A 14,043-nucleotide genomic window follows, 5' to 3' on the forward strand; every position below is an offset into this window, starting at 1 on the left:
TCCATTGAGGGCTGTTAGGTCCCACGCACTGGGCCAGAGACTTTCTATGTATCATCTTTCAATCCTCATAATAGTCCTTCAAATTATATATTGTCACCCCCGTTTTCCAGATGAAGAAACTGAAGCTTAGGGAATGGTCTGCCCAAAGTCACAGCCTAGTAAGTAGCTGAGCCAGAATTCAAAGCAGTCCCTGCCCTTTGTCAAACTCCCTCAGCAGGCCATGCTGCGATTGGCTTGTTCTCCTCTCTTCCCACTTAGACCGGTAGGTCCCCAGGACAGAAAGGAAGTTTAATTTATCTTTGTGTTCCCAGCACCTAAAACAGTGCCTGATATATAGAACAGAGACCCTAAACTACATTTCTTAGATTATTGGGTAATAACAATAAAAATGGGTAAACTGACTCCTACTTGAATATGTGACAATTACACAAATCTAGACTCATTAACACATGCAGATTAAATAGGGAGGTATAAATCAGCCAAGTCCCATAAAACACATGCAAGAGGAAGACAAACCGTAAAAAATATCCTAGCATTAAAAAAGAGAAAGATTAGACTCTCCACAGGATATCCTGACAATTTCCAAACTGCATTGAAGTTGTTTTTGTAATCCATTATCTCAGGAGCCTTGCCTCTCCGTTCTACTCTTCCCTTTTAATATTTTTGTTTCTTATTGCTAAAATGTGACCCTTATTTTAGTGAATACCAGAAGAAAAGATTTAAATTTATACCCTCAGGGGCAAATTTTGGTTTTGATTTTTTTAAAGAGAATAGAATGTTATTATATTAATGCTAAGTGCTTGCTACTGCCCAGTCCTGCCTCTTAAAAATGGCAGAGGGCAATGGCTTTCTGTTGCTGTAGGAATTTCTTAAGAGCTCTTTACTCCTTGCCCAAGAATGATACTTTTTTCTTGTGTTTCAGTTTTTCAAAAAATCTAAGAAAATTGCTCCTAAGAAACTGCCATCAGCACAATAAGGGTTCTGAACCAGTCAACTAAAGGCAGATTTCTGTGTCCAAAGTGGAAATTGATACTGTTGAAGGCAAGGGTAGAGCTAATACTTAACATTAAGTTGCCATAAAAGCCAAGTCTCCTCTTCTTTCTAATTACCTTCAAGACCATTGCATGTCATTCATGATGGGTTTCAGAGCAGAACTGGATCATCTAGGTGCTCGAGAAGGGTCAACAGTCAAGAGGGCCCTAGATGAAGGTGAAGAAGCTGCAGTGATGGATGAGGTTCAATAAATGATGGAGAGGTCATGACTCAATACTTGTCAACGCTCCTAGGACATCCTGGAAACCACAGGGTATCTTGACAGATTTTCAAAATATATATCTCAAGTAAAGAGAAAAAGGAAAGAGAATCATTCAGGGTGGTAGAATAAAAGAAAATAAAAACCAAGATAAATAGAGAGAGAAAAAGAGCAATTGAGTTTTCATTGTAGAGTGAATAGCAGGGATGATTAAAATTTCTTAATGTCAGTTATTTAATTTCGAACCTTCCAGTATGAATTTAAACCACAGCATAGTTGAAGCCTAAATTGTAAATTATATTATTATCACCATATTTTGTCAAAAGCCCCTGAATTAACAACATTCCTGATTACATTGCTAAATATTTTGTCAATAAATGTCAATGCCAGATATTAAGGGAATAACTTTTTCACCATTGTACAACACTAACAGAATTTCTTTTTTTTACTAGAGAATTTATGAGCTTTTGGAACAATCATACATAAAATATAAGATTCCCGTATACCACCTGTTTTATTCAGCCAAAGGGGTGCTGAGAAAAAGTACCAGAATCTGTTGGCTTTTATAAAGGTATTTATTTGAGGTCAAAGCTTACAGTCACAGGGCCCTCAAGAGTCCAACTCAAGGTACCATAAGAGGTACTTTCTCACCCAGAGTCATTGGCCACATGCTGGAGCAAGATAGCAGGTGATGTCTGCGAGGGGTCAGTCTTCCTCCATCCTCTTAAGACTCCATGTTCCCAGCTTCTTCCCATCTCAGCTCTCTGCTGGTATAAGGGATGTCTCTCTCTCCCCGGGGCTCATTTGTTATCAGGTTCAGCTGCTCAGTTCTCTTCACAAGGTCAGCTGTAGACTATCAGGCTTATCTCTCTTCCCAGGGCCTCTGCCGTATCTAATGACCTATCTCACTGTCTCTATTCTTCTGTGTTCTTCTCCTGTGTCTCTACTTCTGTGTGTTCTTAATTGAGCATCTGTGATATAACCTACCAAGGCGGGGCAAGGACTCAACCCTGCACACCTTAATGAGGTAGTCAAAGCAAAGCCCTAATCTTGGCATAATTTAATCAAAGACATCTCAGTTAAATCTAACACCATCAAAGGGTATTGTGAAGTCTCATGGACTTTTTTAATAAATGTTTATTCTCATACTGTATGTCCAACCTAACCTTTCCCCCTTTTAGCCACATTCAAATATATATTTCAGTATTGTTAATTACGCTCACAAACTGGTGCTGCCATCACCACCATCCATTTCCAAATCATTTCCATCACTCCAAATAGGAACTCTGTACATTGTAGGCCTGAACTCCCCTACTCCCCCAACCATAAGCAGACTGATCTCTTCTAAAACGATGGAAGGAGTTGAAATGCATTGAGATTTCTGGTCTGAGAGTGCTGGGAAATAGAGAAAAAAACGAATGCTGATGAGATGTTCTCCCTGCTGGGCCCTAGGGAGGAAGACAGCACATGGGTCCTGTCACCCAGCTCATTGTCCCCTACTCCAGCATGAGGAGCAAGTCTTTTTGTCCCTATGTGCCTTGAGAAGAGGCTGCTGGTTCCGGGTTTGTGACTCGTCCTACCTGCCAGGGCAGTGGAGAAATCCCTCAAGAGATGCCAACTTCAGTAGCTCAGTCCCACACTGCCAGTCCTTTCTGGAGCGGAGGTGGCAGGCTAGCAAAGCTCTGCTGGCCCTTCGGGGAGGCTGGCAGGAGGGGCTTTTGTCATGGCTGCTTCGTGCCTTCTCCTGCGCTTCTCTCTGCAAAGCTGGCAAATATACACATACATGCATACATGCATGCATACATACATACATAAGTTCTTGGTTTAACATTAAATGCCATCTTTGATCCCAAGGACCAATGACAGAAGTTTCTACCAATGGGCTTTTTTTTTAAGATTTATTTTTTATTTATTTCTCCCCACCACACCCCCCCCCCCCAACCCCCGCTGTCTGCTCTGTTTCCATTCACTCTGTGTTCTTCTGTGTCCACTTGCATTCTTGTCAGGGGCACCAGGAATCTGTGTCTCTTTTCGTTGCATCATCTTGCTCTGTCAGTGCGTCGCCACTCCTGGGCAGGCTGTGATTTTTTTCCACAAGGTGGCTCTCCTTGCGGGGCACACTCCTTGAGCATGGGGCTGCTTGGCACGGCACTCCTTGCGTGCATCAGTACTGCATGTGGGCCAGCTCACCACACGGGTCAGGAGGCCCTAGGTTTGAACCCTGGACCTCCCATATGGTAGGTGGATGCTCTATCAGTTGAGCCAAATCCACTTCCCCCAATGGGCTTTTAAACTCTAGCACTTTGGCTGTTTCCACAGACCCAGTGTCAGGGAGTCCTATATTCAGCGTCAGTTCTTCATCCATGTTTGATACTCTGATCATCCTTAGAGGCAGATGTGAGAATTGGGGGGTCCTAGTGGCCCAAGTTTGTTTCTGTTAGAGAAAAAACAGCACTCACTGGGACACAGAGACTGACACGATTGCAGGCAGAAAGTATTGGGAAGCTCTCTCAACGAGGGGTTGAAGAGAGACTTCAGTCCTCCTCTGGCAGAGGCGGTCATGAATTTATACAGTACACCTATGGGGGGAACATGTTTAGTCAGTGGGAGTGGGTTGGGGCTTGGGTAAAACCCGAGGGCCAGTAGGGATGGCTAGGGGGTGGGGGGCTAGGGGTAGTGAATTCTAGGGATGCGGGAGGGGTTGGTGGTGCCACGTGGCTCCTTTGTCTATTCTTGTGAGGAAATGAACTGTATCTGAACATGGAGGCTCCGGGTGGAGGGCTGCTCTATGTCATGGGCATGCAAGTCACTGCTTGTTAACCGTTGTCAACTTTGTAAGCAGTTAATCATTATAAACCTTGTAAGGGAGAAACCTCTAACCATTTCCTCAGAGACTGGCTGGTGGCTTTCAGCGTCACCGGAAATGTCGCTTTGTTGGTCACAACTTCATTCTCCCCAAAAAGTGAGGAGGAGAGAAATGGAGAGCTGTGATTAGAGGGGACCAAATACTTTGGAAGCAAACTTGTTAAAAAATAAATATTTTTCCCTTTCTTCTTCTAGCCTTTTAGTAATTCTATATTTTTAAAAGTGACCCCCAAAAATTGCATCTGCTAAATAAGACTAGAGACCTATCACACTCAGATGGTTTCCATTCTAAACAGAGAGGAAGCATTTGAGGCTGGTCACGTTGCTAGGTGGATGTCATTGCCTCCCGGAAACCAAGGCAGATGTCGGTGTGATGAGCTCAGGCCGCTCTCAGAGCATCTTCAGCCCGCATCCCACCCCGGCTTCCTGTGTGAACTATGATTTTAGCATTTGTCAACACTGTCTTCTTGCAGCATCTGTCCCCACGGTTAGAGCAAAGGGATCACGTCCTCGTCCTCCTTGTCGTCCGAGCCCTGAGAACAATGAAGGTGCTAAGAGATGTTTGATGTTCCCAGCTCAGTTTCCTCTATGACCTTGACACCTGTTGAGAAATGGAGAAACATTTCTTCTTAAAGCTTTACATACTTTTATGCCCACTCCCCAGGTTTTAACTCCATGTTACCTTTTCCTTAAATAGTCTACTCCCCTCTCCTATAATTTCTGCTGCCAGCCCTTTGGCTGACAGCTCTCAGGATTTCCCTGATGGAGGCAGGAGGTGAGGGTGTGGAGGGTGGTAAAGGCTGCAAAAGGATCTGTGTCCAGGATTGCTTGGAGAAATAAGGACCTCCCAGGAATTCTCAAATCCAGTGAACTCAAGAGATACATACACTTGGTTCTCCTAGGAAAGGGGCCGAGTAGAGATACTCAAAGAGAGGCACAGCTGGTTAGCCAGCTCAATACATCAACGTCAGGTAAACCTCCCTTCTGCTTTTTTAATAGATCAGCTTGAGATATATTCACATCCCATACAATTCACCCATTTTAAGTGTACAACTGAGTGGTGTTTCGCATATTCCTGGAGTTGTGCAACTGTTGTGACAGCCAATCTTAGAACACGCTCATCACCCCAAAGAGAAACCCCCCGACAGACCCCGTTCCCAAGGGGTTTGACTCTGCTGCGGTGAAAGCAATCAAGACTCAGAAGGCAGAGATTCCTGTCCGCAAGCTGCCCCCCATTTTTGTCACATTCTCCTCAGGGATGGAAAACCAAGTCTTTTATAAAGTGCTGAAAGAAAACTGAATATCTGGAAGTGGGGAGAAAAACAGAGTCCCCTTAGCTGCCTTTGGAAGCTGGAGGAGGGGTGTACGCTGTGGGAGCCCCCAGATGGGAGGGAGAGCACACAGGAAGCACCCTTTTTTGAAAAAACTGTTCTTTTCCCCTTTAAATGGTCTCGGCACCTTTGTTGAAAATCAGTTGCCCATGGACGAAGTCGATGTGTCCTGTGTATCTATTCTCTAAGGTTCCCTATTGCTTTTTCAACTAAACGTTTTCAGCTCCAGCACGTCTCCCTAAACTCAAAATGATTCTCTGGGTCATGGTTAACAGTTTCTAAATTAGTCAAACAAAAGATTTTTGTGAAGTGAGGACAACAATCGGCTCTGTCGCCACCCTCGCTCTGCTGGCCCTTCTCCAGCACTGCCCCACTCCACCCCCTTTTTGCGATTAAGTCTGCAAAGCCTTCTAGCGTGGGGGAGAGAGCCCACTTCAAGTGGCGCCTTCACCTGGCTAGTCTGGCTTTGATTTGCCTGTAAACACATTTGTTCAACGGTCCTTTCCTGTCTGACGAGTCTCTTTGATGGTAAAGCCAGAAGCAAAAATAGCAGGGAAATAGTTTTGCTTTCTCTTGGTTCTCAGTTAACAAAACACCTTCCAGCCAGCACAAAGAGCCTGCCCCTCTTTGTTTTCCTGCGGCAAATGTGGCTTCTGGAAGAGGCTCAAGGCTAGAGGAGTCTTAGCTCCTTCTCATCTGCCATCTGGCTGGCACTCATTTTGAGAAAGGGGTAAAAAACAATATCGAGGAAACTTTAAACCATTAAGATTAATACTGATTCATCAGGAAAAAATAACATCTAGAATTATTAGCAAAGCAGGTGTAGCGTGGTAGTTGAGTGCCTGCTTTGCACGTATGCGGTCCCAGGTTTAATTCCCGGTACCTCCTAAAAATATATATATAATTGATTATTAAATGAATGGTTGTGAGCACTATGTCAGAACAACTTAATTTCTTTTCATAATGGGGAAACTTGTGCAATGAATTAGTGAGATATTATCGACTAGCTCTTCCTTCACAGTTTCTCATAATACTAGTTTCTCAAAATGGTAACACTAAAAAGGGGGATCGATTATTCAAAGACTTTTGTGAAACACTTGATTAAACAAAATTAGTTTTAAAAGGTACTATTATTGCAGGGCTTTAAGAGCAGACTGTGGTTAACACATGTAGGGAATTTTCTTGAGGGGGATGACAGTACCTATCATTTTTAAACATTTAATAAGATCCTTGTTTGGAAGAATACCCATAAATACTCATGAAACGCTAGCCCTTTAAGGGACACAATTTGGGTAATGTGGTAATTGACACTGGGTAGCTGGATTTCCACAAACCATGTGACAGTCCTAAAGATAGCCAGGCGGGAAATATAGAGGAACTATAGCCTAGGTAATAATGGTCAGAGACCAAAGAACCAACTAGTTAACATCTTCATCCAGCATTTCAGTTCTTTTTTTTTAAAGAAATGCACTTTATTTATTTATTTTCCCCCTTCCCCTTCCCCGCCCCCTCCCCTGCCCTGCTGTTTTTGCTGTCTGTGTCCATTCACTGTGTGAGCTTCTGTATCTGTTTCTCTTTTTGTCTTCTCTTCTCATCTTTCTCCTCTAGGATTCACCAGGAATTGATTCTGGGAACCTCTGATGTGGAGAGAGGTTCCCTGTCAATTGTGCCACCTCAGTTCCTGGTCTCTGCTGCGCTTCACCTTGACTCTCCCCTTCGTCTCTCTTTTGTTGCATCATCATCTTGCTGTGCGACACTTGTGCAGGCACTGGCTCACCACGTGGGCACTTGGCTTGCTGCATGGGCACTCGGCTTACCACACAGGCACTGGCTTACCACGTGGGCACTCACGTGGGCACTCGGCTCACCGCACAGGCACTCGGCTCACCACATAGACACTCAACCCACCATGCAGAGCACTCGGCTCACCACAAGGGCACTTTCTCTTCTTTTTTACCAGGCGGCCCCAGAGACTGAACCCAGGGTCCTCCCATTTGGTAGGCGGAGGCCTTATCAGTTGAGCCACATCCTCTTCCCCACTTTAGTTATTTAATCAACAAACTGATGAAAGGTCTGGAAACCATTCCTTTCCAATCTGTAGAGAACGCAATGCCGTGAAGAGCAACAAGCATGTTCAAAGACAAAATGGCATTCATCAAGACCTCGGCGAGCTGTGGCAATGGACGAAAACTAACAAGATAGTCCCCGCAGAGGAAAATGTCTTGAAATGAGGTTTCACATGCACAAGTGCTGGAAAGAAGAGGCCAAGAATTGAAAATGAGCTAGAGATTGTGTTTGATAACAGACTCAACCGACCGTAACTGTGTGTGACACATCTCCTAATGGGGCATGTGCCAGCATTCTCAGATTCCCAGCCTGTGGGCAGGAGGAGGGAATCCTCGGGACTCAGCCCATCTTTTTTTTTTTTTTTTTTAAGAAACGCCAAGTGCGGAATCAGTGCATCTGGATTCTGGGTATAAAGGAGTTCTTTATATGACTCTTACAACTTCTCCATAAGTTTTAACAGTTCAAAATAAATGTTTAACACAAAAAGGAAAAGAAACTACTGTATGTCTAGGTCCTGCGCTAGAGACCGTGGCAGAGCATATATGGAAAATTATATTTAGGTCCTAATACCACCCTGAAAGCCTGCAGCACATTCTGGAAAAGGTGACAGGATAGGGTTGTTTTTTAAAAAACTGGGGATATGACTGGTGCCTCTTGTGGAAGACTGATGAGAAGGTGGAATGAGAATTGCTGTGTGGGCTCATGGAAGCAGGCCTCAGCTCACTCAACAGAAGTTTCCATCAATACTGTGGTAGGGGGAAGCGGACTTGGCCCAGTGGATAGGGCATCCGTCTACCACATGGGAGGTCCGCAGTTCAAATCCCGAGCCTCCTTGACCCATGTGGAGCTGGCCCATGCGCAGTGCTGATGTGCACAAGGAGTGCCGTGCCACGCAGGGATGTCCCCCGTATAGGGTAGCCCCACGCGCAAGGAGTGCGCCCCATAAGGAGAGCCGCCCAGCGTGAAAGAAAGTGCAGCCTTCCCAGGAATGGTGCCACCCACACGGAGAGCTGACACAACAAGATGATGCAACAAAAAGAAACACAGATTCCCATGCTGCTGACAACAACAGAAGCGGACAAAGATGATGCAGCAAATAGACACAGAGAACAGACAACCGGGGCAGGTAGGGGGTGGGGAGAGAAAGAAAGAAATCTTTAATAAAAAAAAAAAAAATACTGTGGTAGGGGGGCAGTCATAGCCTCACTTTCCCTGAGACCCTCAAATGCCTCCTGAGCTCAGGACCAGGTGTGTGGGCCTGGGGAGATAAAACCCAGTCTCCAAGTAGAGAAGGGTCCAAGCATGTGCAAACCTTCCCTGGAGATGGTCCAGTTATAGTGGGCATGTTTTATGGCATCTGGCGCACACCCAGTGGTATACCTGTCCCTGGAAGGGGGCAGAGTGGGGTTCCTCCACCACAGCATATACATGAGAAAGGGGTGCTGTGCCTAGGACAACTCTCTGCCTCAGCCACAGATTGAGACCTGCTGGCCACAGGGAACTAGTGTCCACAAGAGAAGTTGACCTTGCTCTCTCTCTTTTCTATGGTAGTGCTTTAGTCAGTCAATGTGTAATGATGCAAAGTACCAGAAATGTGTTAGCTTTTATAAAGGGTATTTATTTGGAGTAGAAACTGACAGTTACAAGGCCCTAAAGAGTCCAACTCAAGGTACCTTAAGAGCTACTTCCTCGGCGGCGGACTTGGCCCAGTGGTTAGGGTACCCATCTACCTCATGGGAGGTCCACGGTTCAAACCTCGGGCCTCCTTGACCCGTGTGGAGCTGGCCCATACACAGTGCTGATGCGCGCAAGGAGTGCCGTGCCACACAGGGGTGTCCCCTGCATAGGGGAGCCCCACGCGCAAGGAGTGTGCCCTAAGGAGAGCCGCCCAGCGTGAAAGTGCAGCCTGCCTAAGAATGGCGCCACCCACACGGAGAAATGACACAAGATGAAACAGATTCCCATGCCGCTGACAACAACAGAAGCAGACAAAGGTGACGCAGTAAATGGACACAGAAAACAGACAACCAGGGAGAGGGGGAAGGGAAGAGATATAAATAAATCTTTAAAAAAAAGAGCTACTTCCTCGTCAAAATCTGTGCCACATGTTGAAACAACATGGCGGGCATTGTCTGTAAGGATTCAGTCTTCCTCTTTCCTCTTAAGGCTCCATGACCCAGCTTCTTCTGATCTCAGCTATAGGCTTGCATAAGCCTCGCCTCTCATCCTGAGACTCATTTCTTTCTGGGATCAGCTGCTCTGTTCTCTTCGTAAGGTCAACTGTAAACTCTCATGCAAATGGCTCATCTCTCTTCCCAGGGCCTCTCCAGTGTCTATGGAGCTGTCTTTCTTCTTCTGTGTATCTTCTCTGTGTATCTACATTTGTGTCTTATTGAATGAGTGCCCAATGCTGAGTCGCACTTTAATGATGTCATTGAATCAAAGCCCTAATCTTTTTTTACATTTTTTTATTTAATTGCCTTTTCTTAAAGATACATAGATCACAAAAAATGTTACATTAAAAAATATAAGAGGTTCCCATAAACCCCACACTCCACATTACCCCGCTCCTCCCACACCAACAACCTCTTTCATCATTGTGGCACATTCATTGCATTTGGTGAATACATTTTGGAGCACTGCTACACCACATGGATTATAGTTTACATTGTAGTTTACACTCTCTCCCAGTTCATTCAGTGGGTTATGGCAGGATATATAATGTCCAGCATCTGTCCCTGAAATATCATTTAGGACAACTCCAAGTCCCAAAAATGCCCCCATATCACATCTCTTCTTCCCTCCCCCTGCCCTCAGCAACTACTGTGGCCACTGTCTTCACATCAATGATACAATTTCTTCAATTGCCAGAGTCACAATAGTTCTATAGTAGAATACCAGTAAGACCATTCTAATCCATATTTTATTTCTCCATCCTGTGGGTCCTGGGATGGCGATGTCCACTTGACCTCTAAATCGAGAGGGGGCAAAGCCCTAATCTTAACATAATTTAATCAGACACCTCAGTGGAACCTAACAAAGGGTTATCAAGCCCAAAGGAACAGACCAGTTAACAAAAATAAGCTATGTCTCTTTTTGTATTTCATAAATAATATCAAACTGTCACTGAGTAAAACCTTGTTCCACTCAGGGCTGCATGAGTCATGCTTCTGTTGGAAACCCCAACACCTGCAAACCGTGGAGAGGGTGGTTCCCCGAGGACTGAGTCCTTGGTGGCAGACATGGTGCAACGCAGGAGTCAAGCCTGGAAAGGTTGTCTAATTGATTTGATGTTCCAGAGAAACCATGGAGCCCAGCATCAGTCATGCTTACGGAAGCCGATGGTGGCAGATCGGGGAGAGTGCCACACCACCTCTCAGTGGGGCAGAGGCTTATAAAGGTATTACAGTGGTGGGTGGGGAAGAGAAGGGTCAGTGCCGGAAACAGCACAGAAATGCTATAAGGGGAAGCGGATTTGGCTCAACAGATAGAGCATCCGCCTACCACATGGGAGTTCCGGTGTTCAAACCCGACACCTCCTCGCAGTGCTGATATGTGCAAGGAGTGCCGTGCCACACAGTGGTGTCCCCCACGTAGGAGAGCCCCACGCACAAGGAGTGCACCCTGCAAGGACAGCCGCCCCACACGAAAAAAGTGCAGCCTGCCCAGGAGTGGCACCGCACACACGGAGAGCTGATGCAGCAAGATGACGCAACAAAGAGAGACAGTTTCCCGGTGCCGCTGACAAGAATACAAGCGGACACAGAAGAACACACAGTGAATGGACACAGAGCAGACAACTGGGGGGCAGGGGAAGGGGAGAGAAATTATTTTAAAAAAAAAAAAGAAATGTTATAGGAATACACTTGTGCATGCGATTCTCAAAACATTCTCACCCCATCTTTGCTCTTATCTTCAAGGACTGGTCTCCTGACCAGTTCAACCCGTCCATACTCCAGGACTGTGAGATCACTTAAAGGACATTTTGCCTTCATTTACCCCCCATGTGGTGATGCTCTTGCTACCCCCCCCATGGCCTGAGACACCACCCCTGGAGGTGGGGACAGGTGTGTCTCTTTGTGACTGCCACCTACCTTTAGTCTAAGGCTGGGATAGGAGCTACCTCTTGGGGCAGGTAATTTCATCCTCACCATGAAGCCGCCTGGTCAGAGCTGATCAAGCACGTCAGAGTGATGCAGACTTCTGAACGAGCTTGGAGCTCAGGGCCAGCGTGAGAGCAGCTGGAAACCAGCCAAGGCGAAAACAGGAAAACAGTCGGCAGTGAGAGGCTGCATTATTTTAAGCCATTACCATCTCTTCTTAGTGCTTAAAATGGGGAAGGAGGAAGAGAAAGGAGTTGATCCCAGTTCACTGTGTGGGAAACTGCTACCATCCTCTCTCCAGCAGAGGACTTAACTGAAAGATGGGCGATGCCTGCTGACCCACTAGCTCATTTCCTGAATCCTCTAGTTCAGACAACGCTCAAGCCAACCCACTTCTGAAAGAAAGAAAGAGAAAAAGAGAGAAAGAAAAGGAAAAGAAGAGAAGGGAAAAGAAGAGAAAAGAAGAGAAAAAAGAAACTGTCTCAAGTAATGGAAACCCAAGGTGATTTTCTTCCTGAGTCAAGCTCACTCTCCCTGGAGTCATTCGGGTGGAGTTTGGGTAAGATGACAGAGGCTGCCCTTGCCTTGAGCCTGTGCCCAAGGCCCGTTCCTAGAAGCTGCTGCCACAGTTCCTGCATGGACCAAGCAACACCCATCAGAACTCTTCTACAGCCTATAACTCATGAGCCACAGAGCTGGAGAAGATGTATGACCACAAATATGCCAGGAAGTTTAAACCTCTGAGGAAAATGTCTCTGAGCAAGAGAAATCATGACAAGGGCAGACTTGAGATTGGGTTGAACAATTCTACCAGAACAGGAAACTCTGGGGGGGGGGGAGGGGCCAACTCCCTCCCTGTCTGCCCCAGGGGCCTGCCCTGGACTGCCACCAAAGAAGGGGAATGACAAGAGCCGATCTTACTTAGCACTTGGCTTGTACCAGGCACTGTTTTCAGTGCCTTTCCATTTCTATTTAATTCCCACAACTCTATGAAGCAAATACTACTGCTTGCCTCAGTTTTCAGAGAAGGAAACAAAAGCAGAGAGGTAAGTGACACGGCCAAGAGCACACAGGTGGGAAGTGGCAGAGCTGGATTTGAACCCTGGTATCCGGCTCCAGAATCCGTGCTCTTCCCCACCTGTGGCAGGCACTCTAAGGAGCCCTACCCCACCACACCCACATTCTCATATTCACACTTTGTGCAATCCCTTTCCTTTGAGGGTGGGCGAGACATGCAACTTGCTTCTAACCCATAGAATGTGACAAAGGTGATGGGATGTCACTTCCATATTAGTTACATAAGATGGTGGTTTCCATTTGCTGCAGACTCTCAATTGCCTTCTTGGCTTTGACGAAGCAAGCCAACAAGTTGGAGAGGCCCATGAGGCAAGGATCTGAAGGCGCCCTCCAGCCGACAGCCAGCTGGGAATTGAGGGCCTCAGTGCAACAGTGCTGGAGGAACCGAATTCTTCCACCTACCGTGTGATTGTGGATGCTGATCCCTCCCAAGGTGTGGTCTCCTGGGAAATGAGGAAAGAAGGAATGGTCAACTGTGTTGAAGCCACGGAGAAGTTAGGTGAGATGAGGACAGAACATGTTGCAGTAGATATAGGGTCCCAGAGGCAATGGGTGACTGCAGTGGACACTGGAGTGTGCTGTCCAGTTCCCCTTCAGGACAGAGACATTTGTCCTCCCAAATGCTGGCAGTGTTGGCCACTGATGGCTCACAGCTGAGCCCCCAGCCAGGCACTGACTTTGGCCAAAGGGAGCTGCCTTGTCCAAGGGTTCACCTCCTCCTGGGAGCAGCCCGTAGTCAATGGCTGGGTACAAAGATGCAGGGATACAAAGGCCAGGACTCCAAACCTCAATTTCAGACAATGATTGCGACGGCTTGCTCGGTCGGTAGAGGTGGGGTCTGGCTGCGGATGAGGGGTCGGTCCCGCTTGGGACGAGGGGTCGGTCCCGCTTGGGACGAGGGGTCGGTCTCACAGGGGTTGCGTGGTTCGGCTGACGGGGTCGCCCGGCAAAGCCGGCGACGAGGGGGTTGCCCTGAGAAGCAGGCGACGAACTGGGGACAAGGGAGGCCAGGCCCTTGTCGGGGGCTCTCAGGACTGGAGGGCGCACGGCAGAAGAACTACCGTGGAGACAAGGTAAACACGCAAGTCCAACTTTATTGAGGGAGAGGCAACAGTTTTATAGGGGCTGGGGAAGGCTGATTGGTCGAAGCCACGCCCTGTTCTGATTGGTTGCCGGAGAAAGGTCAGTGGGAGGTACTGGACGGGGGAGGGGTGGTGGTTAGGGATTGGCTGTTGCTGTTGCTGGGGGAAGTGGCAGGGTTTAGGGATTGGTGGCTGCTGTTGCTGGGGTAGAGGGCAGACTTGAGTTTCCCGCCTTGCGCCTGGCTGTTGCTGCTGTGGGGGGGGGG

General features: G+C 46.9%; 1 long non-coding RNA gene across 1 annotated transcript in view; it reads right to left on the bottom strand.

Moving 5' to 3' along the window:
• Window positions 1-1,808: 1,808 nt before the first annotated feature.
• The window catches only part of LOC131278298 (uncharacterized), a 45,093-nt gene continuing 32,858 nt past the window's right edge, over window positions 1,809-14,043 (bottom strand). The window contains exon 2 of the long non-coding RNA XR_009185622.1: window positions 1,809-4,718. This is a non-coding gene — a long non-coding RNA (uncharacterized lncRNA). The remainder of the gene's footprint in view (window positions 4,719-14,043) is intronic.

The sequence above is a fragment of the Dasypus novemcinctus genome, chromosome 4, assembly GCF_030445035.2.
Source record: "Dasypus novemcinctus isolate mDasNov1 chromosome 4, mDasNov1.1.hap2, whole genome shotgun sequence".
Lineage (NCBI taxonomy): Eukaryota > Metazoa > Chordata > Mammalia > Cingulata > Dasypodidae > Dasypus > Dasypus novemcinctus.